Here is a 12,732-nt window from a genome sequence, read left to right as displayed (position 1 = left end):
TTCCCCCTCGGAGCTTCCTCATCTCTTCCATTTCAGGTTCCCTACTATCCAGTTCAGAAGCAAGATGGTTGACAGCTAAGACCAGCCGAATTTCGCTTCATCAATTAGATTTTAAATAACCACTCCTAACGGTTCCATTTCCTTGAGCTTCGACGTTGTGTTGATTGCCAATCTCGAAAGAAGAACCCCCAGAGCGTGATGGTGGTTGGTTCCCTGTGATGATTGCTCATTTGGTATGATGGTTCACCCAAACTGATGATATCGGCTTGATTTTTGGTTCATACCGCCACATAGGAGTTTTATCGACGAGCCTTTTCTATGTCTATTCCAATCGGCGTTGGGAACCATCAGGTTGGCCCGATGTTACCTTCTTTTGATCGTCTCTTTTTTCCTCCAATTGGGCTTCTTGTGCCTGACGTTATAATATCTAATCTATTTTTTAATTAGAATTAAGATTAATCAATCAAAGTACTCCCAACTATTCAATATTACTTAAAGACTATAGTATCACTAAAATTTCAAAACCTTGTCACTGAAGTTTTTAATCGTTTTAAAAAATCTAGTTTTGCTCTCGTCACTGAAGTTTTTGACAATCATAAAAATTTTTACTATAGTTTTATTTTAGCAAAAATCTCCTCCTTATTTTTTATATAATTAATAAATACCTCCCTTCTGTCATCGACCAATATGGAAAACGTTAAAGAGATAATTATTTTTATAAAATACCTATTTTATCCTTTTTCAAACACGTTCATCTTCTTTCCTGTTTGAACCAGAAGCAAAGGCACCCCTCTAAATCCCATCTCTTCCCCTTCTCTCATCTTCTTGGACTTCTTCTTCTTTCCCTTTTTCCCTTTCTCTGTCCCATTTCTGCCGTTGGAACCAGTTGTAGCGTCGGATTCGAACTCAACATCGACCCGCCTTCTCCCACCATCTTTCTCCCCTTGTATGCGCTCCCTCTCTTTCTTCTTCATCTCTTTTCTTCCTGTTCCTCCTTCCCCTCCTTTCTTTTCCTTTCCCCGTTGGCGTTCATTTTCGGATCGCTTTCCATCACTGTTCTCTGATCATCACCATAGCCGCATCCATGATAAATTGAATTTTAAATCCTGCATCTTCAACAACTTGAACTCTAGAGCAAGTAAAGAAAAATTGAAAATAGAACTGAAACCAAATCGTTAATGGCATTTAACCCAGGAAACAAAATCTCAAAGATAAAATGGAAAGAGAGAAAATAAATAAATAAATAAAACGATCTAGCACACAAGAACAAGCAAGAATGTTTAGATTGAACTGGGTTGAGAGTAAGATCTATGGGAGAGAATCTGATGGAACCTACTCCATCGATCTTCTCCCCAACCTCAAATTCTCCCTGTCAAAGGAAATATAGAGAAGATCTGGTTCATGGTGAGTACCTTAGTAATGTCCTAGGCGATGGTTTGATGCTGCCAACGGGAATTCCAGTGAGTTCAATGTGTTCGATAATCAAGAAAGAGGATACGGAAGGGTGGAACAATTGAATATGCTCCCACCTACAAGCTTGAACGAATGGACGATGACCTCCAGGTGCTTGATTCACGACAGTGTTCAATTGAAGGAATATCGTTCACGGAGCGGGGACCTTGGATGGTTGCAAAACCAAACGACGACAGTGAGGTTTCACCTCTGTTAGTTTTCCCCCATAACTGGTACGAGCTCAAAGGTGTGAAGGAGATTCTAAAATGCCGCCGCCTAAGGGAAAAAGATGCCGATGGTTCGCAGGGATGAATTCAGATCTGCCACTGTTCGAGAGGAAGAAGACGATCAATAGTTTCTTTGATTCTGCTACCGCTGTCACCGTTGCTCTGCTCGGTCTCAAATGGAAGGCGATGAACAAGGGGTATTTCCAACTGACTAGAAGAAGGAGAAGAAAATGAGAGAAAGGGAGAGAGGGAGGAAGAGAGTGACTGAGAGGGGGTGCCGCCGCCGCCGCTTTGCTTTCTGGGTTCGAACAGGGGAGGGGAAAGTGCCTTTTCGATTGATTTATGTTGAGGGGGAGAGGGGCAATAGGAAAGAGAGATTGGGAGGGAGAGAATGGCAGAAAGGGAGAGGTTTCGCATGAATCACCGCCGTTGAAAAAATAGGGGCGATGGAAGGGGACAATGCCAGAAGAAGAAGAAGAAGAAGAGGAGGAGGAGGAGGAGGAGGAGGAGAACGGAAAATAACAAGAAGCTGAAGAAAATGAGAGGATAGGAAGAGATCGGATTTAGAGGGGTGTCGCCGCTGCCTCTGCTTCTGGGTTCGAACGTGGAAGAAGACGAGTAGTGTTCTTAAATGATCGTCGTCATCGACGAAAATAAGGTATTTGTTAATTTTGTCAAAAATAGAAGAGAGATTTTTGCTAAAAAGAAACTATAAGGGAGGTTTTTATGATTGTCAATGAAATTTTTGTATTTTATCCTAAAGAAAAACTCCTATTTAAGAATCTTCGAGATTTGTTCGAGCATGGGCTAGTATACTATCATGTGTTTCAGGGAGGCAAACCAAGCAGTTGATTGGCTTGTTCATGAGGCTCAATCTTCCTCTTAGCTTTAAATTCTTTCTCTTCCTCATTCCCTTCTTCTTATCCAATTTGCTGACTTTTGGGATGCACTATCCCCCATTTTGTGTAGTGCTCTTCTTTAAAAAAAAAAAAAAGTTCAATTTCTATATTTTGAGTAGTTTATTTTATTAGGAAAAATTCCTGATCAGTACCTTGCACTTTGGTTCAAGTGACAATTTGGTACCTGAACTTTAAAATGCGATAATCCAGTACCCGAATTTTTAAAATGCGACAATCCTGAACAGTCACAAATCCTAGCCTCTTCTATTCAAAAAAGATGGTGAATGTTTAGAAGAATCTTGAATTTGGGATTGTTAATTTTATTGTCAATGTTTGGATGATTGATAAAGAGAATTAGATGGCATTTTTAGGACATTTTTGACTTTTCAAATGTCATTTAATGGCTGATTAATGACATGTACTGGATTGTCACATTTTAGAAGTTCAAGTATTAGATCGTCTCATTTTAAAGTTATTTGTCACTTGAGCCAAAGTACAAATTACTGATAAGGAATTTTCCCTTATTTAATTCTCGAAGAATCTATTTTAAAGTTAGCTTTTGCTTAGTCTACTGTGTTTGATTTGAAGTAAAAGATAATGAAACCTATACAAAGTTAATTTCTTAATTTTTTTGTCATTCTCTTGAACTTTTTCCTGAGATCTGGGTTTGATTAAAGAGAAGGATTCTATGATGATGACACGGAACCTCTTGGAGCCATGGCTGAACTTATGGTAAATTATTTAGAGATTATAGTCTTCTGTTTCACACCTTTCAATCTCAAAGCCATGGTAGAATTTATGGTTTCACAGCTTGAAATCCACCATAGTATATTTTCCCAAAATGGAGTTTTTTTTTTTCAAAATCTCAAATTTACAACTTACAATTGGTGGTGCTGCACTAATATTGGGCATTGCAAAAGCATATTATGTAAACACTTTTTTCCTTCCATTTTATCTTTTTTGAGAGAGTAGCAACATGCTTAGGTGAGATTGGGACACAATTTTTTTAGCCCTCGAAAAATCTCAATTAAGGATTGATTGGTTTGTCAGTTTTTCTACTTTGATGCCGTAACGAAATTAGCCATTTGTTGTAATGGTTAATCCACATACTTGTTTTCTTTTTCTTCACTAGTCATTTGTTGTAATGGTTAATCCACATACTTGTTTTCTTTTTCTTCACTAGTCATTTGTTGTAATGGTTAATCCACGTACATGTTTTCGTTTTCTTCGTTAGCCATTTGTTGTAATGGTTAATCCACGTACATGTTTTCGTTTTCTTCGTTAGCCATTTGTTGTAATGGTTAATCCACGTACATGTTTTCGTTTTCTTCGTTAGCCATTTGTTGTAATGGTTAATCCACATATGTGTTTTCTTTTTCTTCGTTGATTTTAATGTACCTAGTTTGTAAATGGAAATTGTTCTTTTATGAATATTTTGAGAACATTCATCATAACAATTTACAGCCCACTTGGGTTTTTTGCTTCTTTTATTCTCAAATGAGTTTGATGTTTGGGGGGTTTGGGGAGAATGGGGGAGATTGAGGAAACTAATAAAGTAGTTGTGGAGTGTTACCATACAAGTATGGTTTTACAAGCCTGAGACAAACCTTGTTACTTGATTTCCATGGCTGTATTTGGGTTTGAAATAGAGGATTAAAGGAGGCACATTTTTAGGGTTGTAGCTGGGATGTGGCTTTGGATGTGTTTGCATGAGTTTTGTTTAATGAAGGCACATTTTGAAAATTTGAAGAGTAATTAAGAACAAATAAGTCTTTTTTGTCCAAATACAGTTGTGTTTGATTTGAAATAAAAGGTAAAGAGGAAGGGAAAGGGTGGGACCTCTTAGTTGCTGTGACTCAATTTGGGAATAGTGTAAATACAAATACAAATATGTATGTAAATACAAATATATATAATGCAAATATATAATCATTGGAAGATCTATGTTGAAGTCAATTTTGAAAAATAAATGTTATGAAACTTATCAATCAATTTTGACAAAGAAAAGTTACCAAATCGTGGGCCTATTTTTGAAATCCAACCGGTATTACTAGTTTCTAGAAAACCAGTAACCAAACCGGTTCAGTATTAATATGTTCGGTTTCTAGAAAATCAGTAAACCAATTGAACTGAAGCTGATCAGTAAACCAGTTGACCGGTTCGGTTCGGTTCGGTTCGTCAGCTTTTCAAATTAATATGTTTTATGAAATGAGGTACTTTTTCATAAATGAATAAGTAAGAAATAAAGAAAAAGCATACAATAATGACACACATGTCCCTGTTCCATGTGCACCATGTTATGAAGTTTAGGATTTAGGGTTTTAACGTTACATTGTTTTGCTTTCTTTTTCTTCCATTTGTTTTTCCTCATTTTACATCCCTCAATATCTATCTACTTCGTCTCCTCAAACCTAGAAATGGAAATATTCTCCATCCCTATTGGGTACCCAACCTCCTCCGACCTAATTAGATTAAGGATGGAGATTATGTTGGTAGCGAAGGGAATTAATAGGGTACCTGATCAAGGTCAAGGATTTGGGTCCCTATGGAAAACTCATTCGGGCTCCCTGCCCTGAACCTACCTTGTTATGACTAAGTTGATGTTATGCCTTCCCTTACCGGTCAAAGGTCCTATATCCACCACTGAAAATTTGTCAACATAAAAATTTTTAAAAAGTGGGAAAAATAAAATTCAACCTAAAAATTTGTTATTGCCTATTCACCAAACTAGATTTGAGCCTACATTCCTATTTTTAACAACCTAAAAATTTTATAAATGTTGGAAAAATAAAATTTTAACCTGAAAATTTGTTATTACCTATTCAACAAACTAGAGTTGAGCCTACATTCTTATATTTGTTAACCTGAAAATTTTAACACTATCAAATAATGCCTTCCATAAAATATCTATTTAAGAAAGTGGGAAAAACAAAAGTAGTGTTTTCAAAATTGGACCGGAAAATCGGGAACTAGGGTCACTTGACCGGTTCCATTTCACTCAAAAAACGCCTTTTGGCCAAAAATCGTTGATTTGGTCTACGAACCATTACCCAAACAATAGTTTTTGGCCATTTTTTAAGTTTTAATTTTTTTGTTAAAGTGAGCCATTTGTGTTGGACTGGACAGTTGAAGCATTTGACTTGGGAACCGAACCCCAAAACAGCTCCCTGTTAAGTCTGAATAAAAGTTTATCCAATTTAGTCTGAGCAAAGGGTCTTGGGAAGGGTGGATTGGGTATAGACTAATCTTTCCACCAAGAGCTCGGATGTTCTGCCCACAAAAATCCTACCCATGTCTACCCAGATCCCAATGTACAATTATAGTGTGATGTGGGTAGGAGATCACCATGCACAAACAACATAATTATGAGAATTGAAGTCCACTAGGAGTCTGAACCTGCTACCCACAATCAAAGGTCAAAAGTATTGATATGTTAGCAGTGCATATCGTACAATAACTTTGGAATTCATTGACGTATCATACTATATTTGAATTCACCGGTACACTAAATTCTGAGAGTACATGTGAGTATGTGATCATTTTTGAACTCACCAAACCTTGCCCACAAATGTTACAACCACAAATGTTAGAACATACGCCCCTGCTGGAGTAGAGAAGAACATTGTCGCCCGCAATGGAAACCGCTGCAACTTTTGTCTAGCGGTGCCACAGTGAGAAACGCCTAGTCATTTACATTTTTTTTTTTTTATGTTGAAGTTTGTCTTTTAGCCTTTTCTTATGCTATTTGAATGAGATTAATTGTAATAGCGTTAAACTCTAATACGAGTTTAACTGTAATGGCATTAAACCCAATCCGAAAGGACTTTTGCCTGCTTTGTTTACTTTACATCTTGCAGTGGGATCAACGGAAGTTAAAAGTTGTATATTGTTTCCAATAATCTTCGAATAGTAAGGTATGGATAGAAATTGGTGTGGTGTACATCATTTTCGAATGGGGGCACCGTTTCATAGATATTCGTATCTTTCATTGCCCCTTTCACACTTCTTTTTGGTTCAAGTGGCTAGGGGTGTGGGGATCGAACAAGCGCTAGGGCACAATTGCAACTTCCAGTTCATATGTGTACCATCTCCTTCACCTAAAACAAATTGTTCGTCTGTTATTGACACAATTGCAACTTCCAGACCTATTTTTACCTTAAATTTCTACCTCACTGTTGATTGACACAAATTTCCTTCCTCCTTTGTTATTGTGTTGTCGATAACCCCAGTTGCACAGCTCGACCTTTAAGTTGCCGTCAATAAACCCACTTGAATGGCCCGTTCACACGATTCATTGATGTGCATGCTGAGGTTCGTCTTTATCTACATTAGACCCAGTGTTCTTGTTGATGACTACCGATGGTAGAACTAGCACAACAAGTTTTGGTCTTATCTCTTTGTGCGTAAGTGAAAAGTGCATTTAGGACTATTAAAGGGTATGCTTGAGTATAATTTAACATTAAATCAAACAAGTAAAGTCATGTGTAAACAGTTTGTGACAAAGAGTTAACGGGAAGGGAGTTGTGTGACAATTGTCAAAAACAATAGAATACTTGAAGACAATAGTGAAAGTATAAGGGTATAGTTAGTCAATTTCCTAAACATTAGGGGTAGTTTAAGAAATTTATCCTTTCTAAAAACTTATTTCCTATTTTTTTTTGTCTCACTAGTAATTAAGCACATGTGTTGCATGTAATAAAATTTTCTTCATATCAATTATTTAAATTTTATATATATCATAGTTAATATAGAAAATGAAAATAAGCAAAAGTGACAATATGATTAAAAATGAACTTAAATGCTTGTAGTAAATGTACACATGCATTGTACATGGAAATTTTAAATAATAATAATAATAATATAATTATTTTGTACTCCACTTTTGTCATTATTATTGTTATTATTATATTTTGTATTCCACTTTTGTCATAAATAAAAATAATTTTTATTTTAGCAATTATTTTTATTTAACATGACGGATATATGAATCATGGCATCATGATTTTCTTTTAAAAGTTTGATCATTTACCCACCATTTGACCCAAACTACTAACACACCATCAAAAAAGAAAAATAGTTTGATTTCTAAGTTGATATTAAATTTTGTATTATATTTTCATCAATGATAGAATTATTTCTTATGTATAACACTTAGTTTTGTTCAATGTAAGGAATTAATAATATTAGAGAAGTACCCAACATTTTATTTTTTATAAATATGTAGCATTAGATGTGTGCCCAAATTTTCTCTATTTTTTTTTATATTTTTGTGATTCTTTGGATTTTCTATTTTCAAATATCTTATTATTTGATTATGACATCATTTCATTTCTAGGTCGATTTTAAATTTGGAATTCCATTTTAATCGTTAATAAAAATATTTCATACATTACATACTTATTTTTGTTTTATATAATGAATATACAGTGCTAGAGATATACCCAATTATTTTTTTATTATATATTTTACTTATTTTAAATTTTTATTATTTAATTATGGTAATATTTATTAACCCATTTGACCCCAAACGGTTGAATTGCTTACTCATCACTAGAAGGGAAGAAAAATGGTTTTGTTTTCAAATGACTTTTTTTAAAATATTTATTTTTATACTATTAAAATTAATGTTGTGACTTTAATTAATATAATTTAATGATGAGATAAATATATCTTAAAAATAGGATTTAATGAGAGAATATACGTTAAATATGAGATTTAATGAGAGAGAATAGGAAAATAATTTTTTTTCAATTGGTTTTAAATTTACATTACATTTCTATTACTAATAAAAACATTTATTTTTTTATCATACTTATTATTGTTTAATATGTTGTACATATGTTAAAAATGTTTTCATTTTTTTAATTTCTATATTTTTTGCATGTTATCTATTTTGAATTTTATTATTTAATTATGGTAACATGGATTTGCCCATTTGACCAGAAATAGTTTAATTTCTTACCATCACCTAGATGAAAACACTATTTTTAGGTAGATTTTAAAAGTATAAGTTTTTATGTTATTAGAATTATTAATGTATTATGTATAGATTTAATTAATGGAATTTAATAATGAAAAAAATGCCTTAAACATATGATTGAATGAAGGTGAATGCAAGTTAATACCTTAAATATTGGATTTAATAAGAGGGAATTGTATGTTATGTTAAAATTACCTCTTTCCAACTCATTTAATATCAATAACCAATTATTCTATTTGTGTTCATTTTTTATTAATAATTTAAATATAGAGGGGTAAAATTTATCCTGAAAATTTTTCAAAAATACTTTTGAGGCTATTCTTGCTTTTTAAAGTAGTATAGATATAGATTTGAGAGAGAGATATTGACATATTTAGGGTTGTAAATGGATTGAATTCAAATCGGATCAAGCAATATCTGAATTCAAATTCGATTCGATATCCGATGGATGTTGAAAATTAATATCCAAATTCGAATCTGATTAAATATTTGAATATTCTATTCTATTCAAATTTGATTAATTAATTATTGTAGATAATTAATAAATATATAAAATAAATATTTTGTTGATATAAAGTATATAAATTATTTATATAAATCAGTTATTATATATAAATTATATAAAAATATTTTATATATTATATATAAGAATTAAATAATCGGCCGAATTTGGATATTTATCGAATCGAATAAGGTCATATCCGAATTTGACGGATTAGATATTCAAATTATCTGAATTCGATTCGACTATGTTGAATATCGAATTCAAAAATGGATTTTCGAAAACCGTTGACAACCCTAGACATATTGTGTCTTTCTGATAAGGGTTTAGTCGAAAAGAGAATATATATATATATATATATATAAACAAAGCAATCAAGAAATTTTTTATTTTTTTATTCCATGTCATTTTTTAAACAACCAATGAGATGCACTTCCCCAATAACTTAAATAATATCTTCTCATAAATTTCTCCTGAACTACTTCCTCCACTATCCTCCACTTTCTCCAAAATTATCTCTAATTCCTATTTATCTTCTAAATTATCTCTAATTCCTATTTATCTTCTAAATTATCTCTAATTCTTTTTTATCTCCAAAATTATCTCTAATTTAGTAGAGAGTTTCTCTCCTAAATTATCTCTAATTCCTATTTATCCTCTTCCATACTTTTTATCTATATCTATCTAAAGAAAGTTTAGATTAAAAATTTTAAGATTTATTTAAATATTTTAACAAAATTATATAATAACTTTAAAATATTTATTAAAAACATAAAAAATAATTTTATATTTTTATAAAATATATCACGAAATTAATAAATCTTTTTTCAAATATTTAATAATATAATAGCTTTAAATAAATTAAATTCAAATAACAAAAAGTTTAAAATATTTTATAGATTATTTAAATATATAAATAACTAAATATTTATCATAACTAGATTTTAAATAGTTAAAATAACGAAATTATGTAATAAATTTAAATAATTTCTTCAAAGTAGAAAAATAATTATAGCACAATATTGAAATTAATAATAATTTAAGATATTACAAAATTAATAATGAAATTATGTAATAATAGTATAAATTATAATTTTATGGATAATTAAATTCATTAAATAATTAATATTTTAAATTTTAAATATTTAAATATTTTACAAATTATTTAAGTATTTAGTTAAGTAAATGTTTTAAATAAAAATATTTAATATAACTAGATTTTAAATAGTTAAAATAAAGAAAATATGTAAAAAGTTCTAAAAAGTAGAAAAATAATTATAACATAATATTGAAATTAGTAATAATTTAATATTTTTACATAATATTGTAAACACTTAATTTCACTTATATCAAGTAATAATTTGAGAAAATAACTTTCAAAAAATTAATATTTATTAACAACAATTTTAAACTCTTAATCTATATTTATTTTATAATTATATATACAAAAATTAATATTTATTGTTTTCAGTAATTTTTTATTGTTTTTGTGATAAATGTATTTTCAATAATTATGCATAAATTTATTTTGTTTTGTTATTTAACAGAAAACTTTCAATATTTATTGGAGATTAAATAACTGTTATTGAAATTTTAAATTTAATTTATTATACTTATTGTATTTTTGTTTTAAATTATTGATTAATATTTATTAAAGATTAAACTATTATTTGAAATTATATTATTTATTGACTAATTTAATATATTTTTAGTACTTATTGAATTTTTGTTATTTCTTTAATTATTGTAGTGTTTTCGCTATAAATTTTCAATAATTATTGGAGATTAAACTATTGTTATTTATCAGAGATGAGACTATTAATTTAGTTGAAATTATGAGTGTTCATGAATTGGTTCGATTCGTTCATAGGCTATTTGGCCAACCAAATTGACTTGCTCAGGTTAGGGAGTTGGTTAGTTGAAACCAACTAACCTTTTGTGAAAACTGACCCACTCAAGTTGTATCGAATTGGATCGATTTTTTTGTTTGGTCAGTTGATTCAAAAGATTTAAACTTAAAAATTAAATTAAAATTTAAAAATTACAATAAAATTATTAAAATTAAATTTAAAAAGTATGTTTATGATATAAAATACATTAGACTAAGAAATGTGGGAAATTTCCCATTTTTTTCATATTAAAAATTATATTTAAAATATAAAATATTAATATATTCCCATGGTTAAGTCGTTCGATTTTGGTCGGTTTACAAATGGCCAAAGTGAAGCTGATCCAATTTGGTCGAATTGGGAAATTTTTGAGCCAAAGCTAACATAAAATACTAGAAAACCAACCAACTCATGTCGAGTTAATTGGGTTGGCCGCTTTTATCAATTTGTATTATAAAAATTTCATTAAGAGTAGTATATAAAATATGAATAATTATTAATTATTTAAAAAGTTGAAAATATAAAACAATTGTTTACTCTTGTGTGTTTCTATTAGGGATATTTCTTATAACACACTTTTAGGGATGGCAATTTTCCCCATCCCCGACGGGGACCTGACTTCCCCGGCCCGATGGGGCTAGGGATGGGGATTGTCTTGGTGGGGCGAGGGGCAAGGATGGGGATTAATAGGAATCCTCGGTTGGGGTCGGGGTCAGGGATGGGGATTGAGGTCCCCGCCCAACCCTGACCCTAATTATATATATATATATTAAATGTTATTTATATTAAACATACTATTATATTATTTATATATTATATATATAAATATATCAAAACATATTTAAAACATTATTTATAATTTATAATTTATAATTTATATTTATTTTAAAAAATGCTATTATCTGAAAACATTTTGGGGATCCAGGTCCCCACAAGGAAACCATCCCCATCGGGGATCAAGGATGGGGGTTAATTTCAAAATCGGGGTCGAGGATGGAGAATATGATTTTCGCCTTATTGTCATTCATACACACCTTATAGTTTTACATATTTACTTAAACGTACCTTATAGTTTTCATTTCACTAAAACATCTCATGTATTTTACAACTTATTTACTTAACCAACCTTTCATTAAAGAGTGTTTGTTTTGACATTAGACCCATAATCTTTTATTCAAAAAATACCCTTAACATTTTTTTGGTATAAAAAACCAAATTGACCAAATATAGCCAATAGAGTAGTTGCTTGTGTCTTATTAAGGATAAAAAATGTATTTTTATTTTTATTTTCTTTTGATTAAATTTATTTAAATGAACATTAAAATAAACACTATCATTTTCTAAAGTCCTCTAACATAAGATTGATTAAATCCATTACAAAGTATAAGAGGTGTTTTAGTAAAATACTAATTATAGGGTAGATTTTAATAAATCTATGAAATTATAAGGAATATTTTAATGAATATTGTTTTATATTATTTAACTTCCGCTCAATAAATCCTGTACATTGCACAAGTTCCCCTAGTTGTATTTATATAACATGCAATTTTTCTTATCATTTTGATAGCTTTCCGTCTCATTAGTTGAGTTTTGAATGGACATCTTTTTCTTTTACCGTCAATCCCGATAACGGAATAGGCGAAAATGTTAGAATTATGAAGTTCAGTGAGTCTTTGTAACAAAATAAAATTCAGGTGGACTAAGTGTCATCACTCAATATATACAGGGCGTCAGTCTCTAATTTTATATTTTATATAAAGAAACTAAAAAGTAACAGCCGTTG

At 30.7% G+C, this 12,732-nt stretch overlaps 1 long non-coding RNA gene across 1 annotated transcript; it reads right to left on the bottom strand.

Moving 5' to 3' along the window:
* Positions 1–614: 614 nt before the first annotated feature.
* LOC148864751 (uncharacterized) lies at positions 615–2,279 on the bottom strand. Its single transcript, XR_016109026.1, has 3 exons — positions 1,530–2,279; positions 1,413–1,442; positions 615–1,106 (listed from the first exon to the last, which is right to left on the bottom strand). It is a non-coding gene; the product is annotated as an uncharacterized LOC148864751 (long non-coding RNA).
* Positions 2,280–12,732: the final 10,453 nt, after the last annotated feature.

The sequence above is a fragment of the Nelumbo lutea genome, chromosome 3 (genome assembly GCF_056320005.1).
Source record: "Nelumbo lutea isolate HS-2025 chromosome 3, American lotus-T2T, whole genome shotgun sequence".
Taxonomy (NCBI): Eukaryota; Viridiplantae; Streptophyta; class Magnoliopsida; order Proteales; family Nelumbonaceae; genus Nelumbo; species Nelumbo lutea.
The sequence above is the reverse complement of the archived record's forward strand: the minus strand, read 5'-3'. Positions and strand labels throughout refer to the sequence as shown.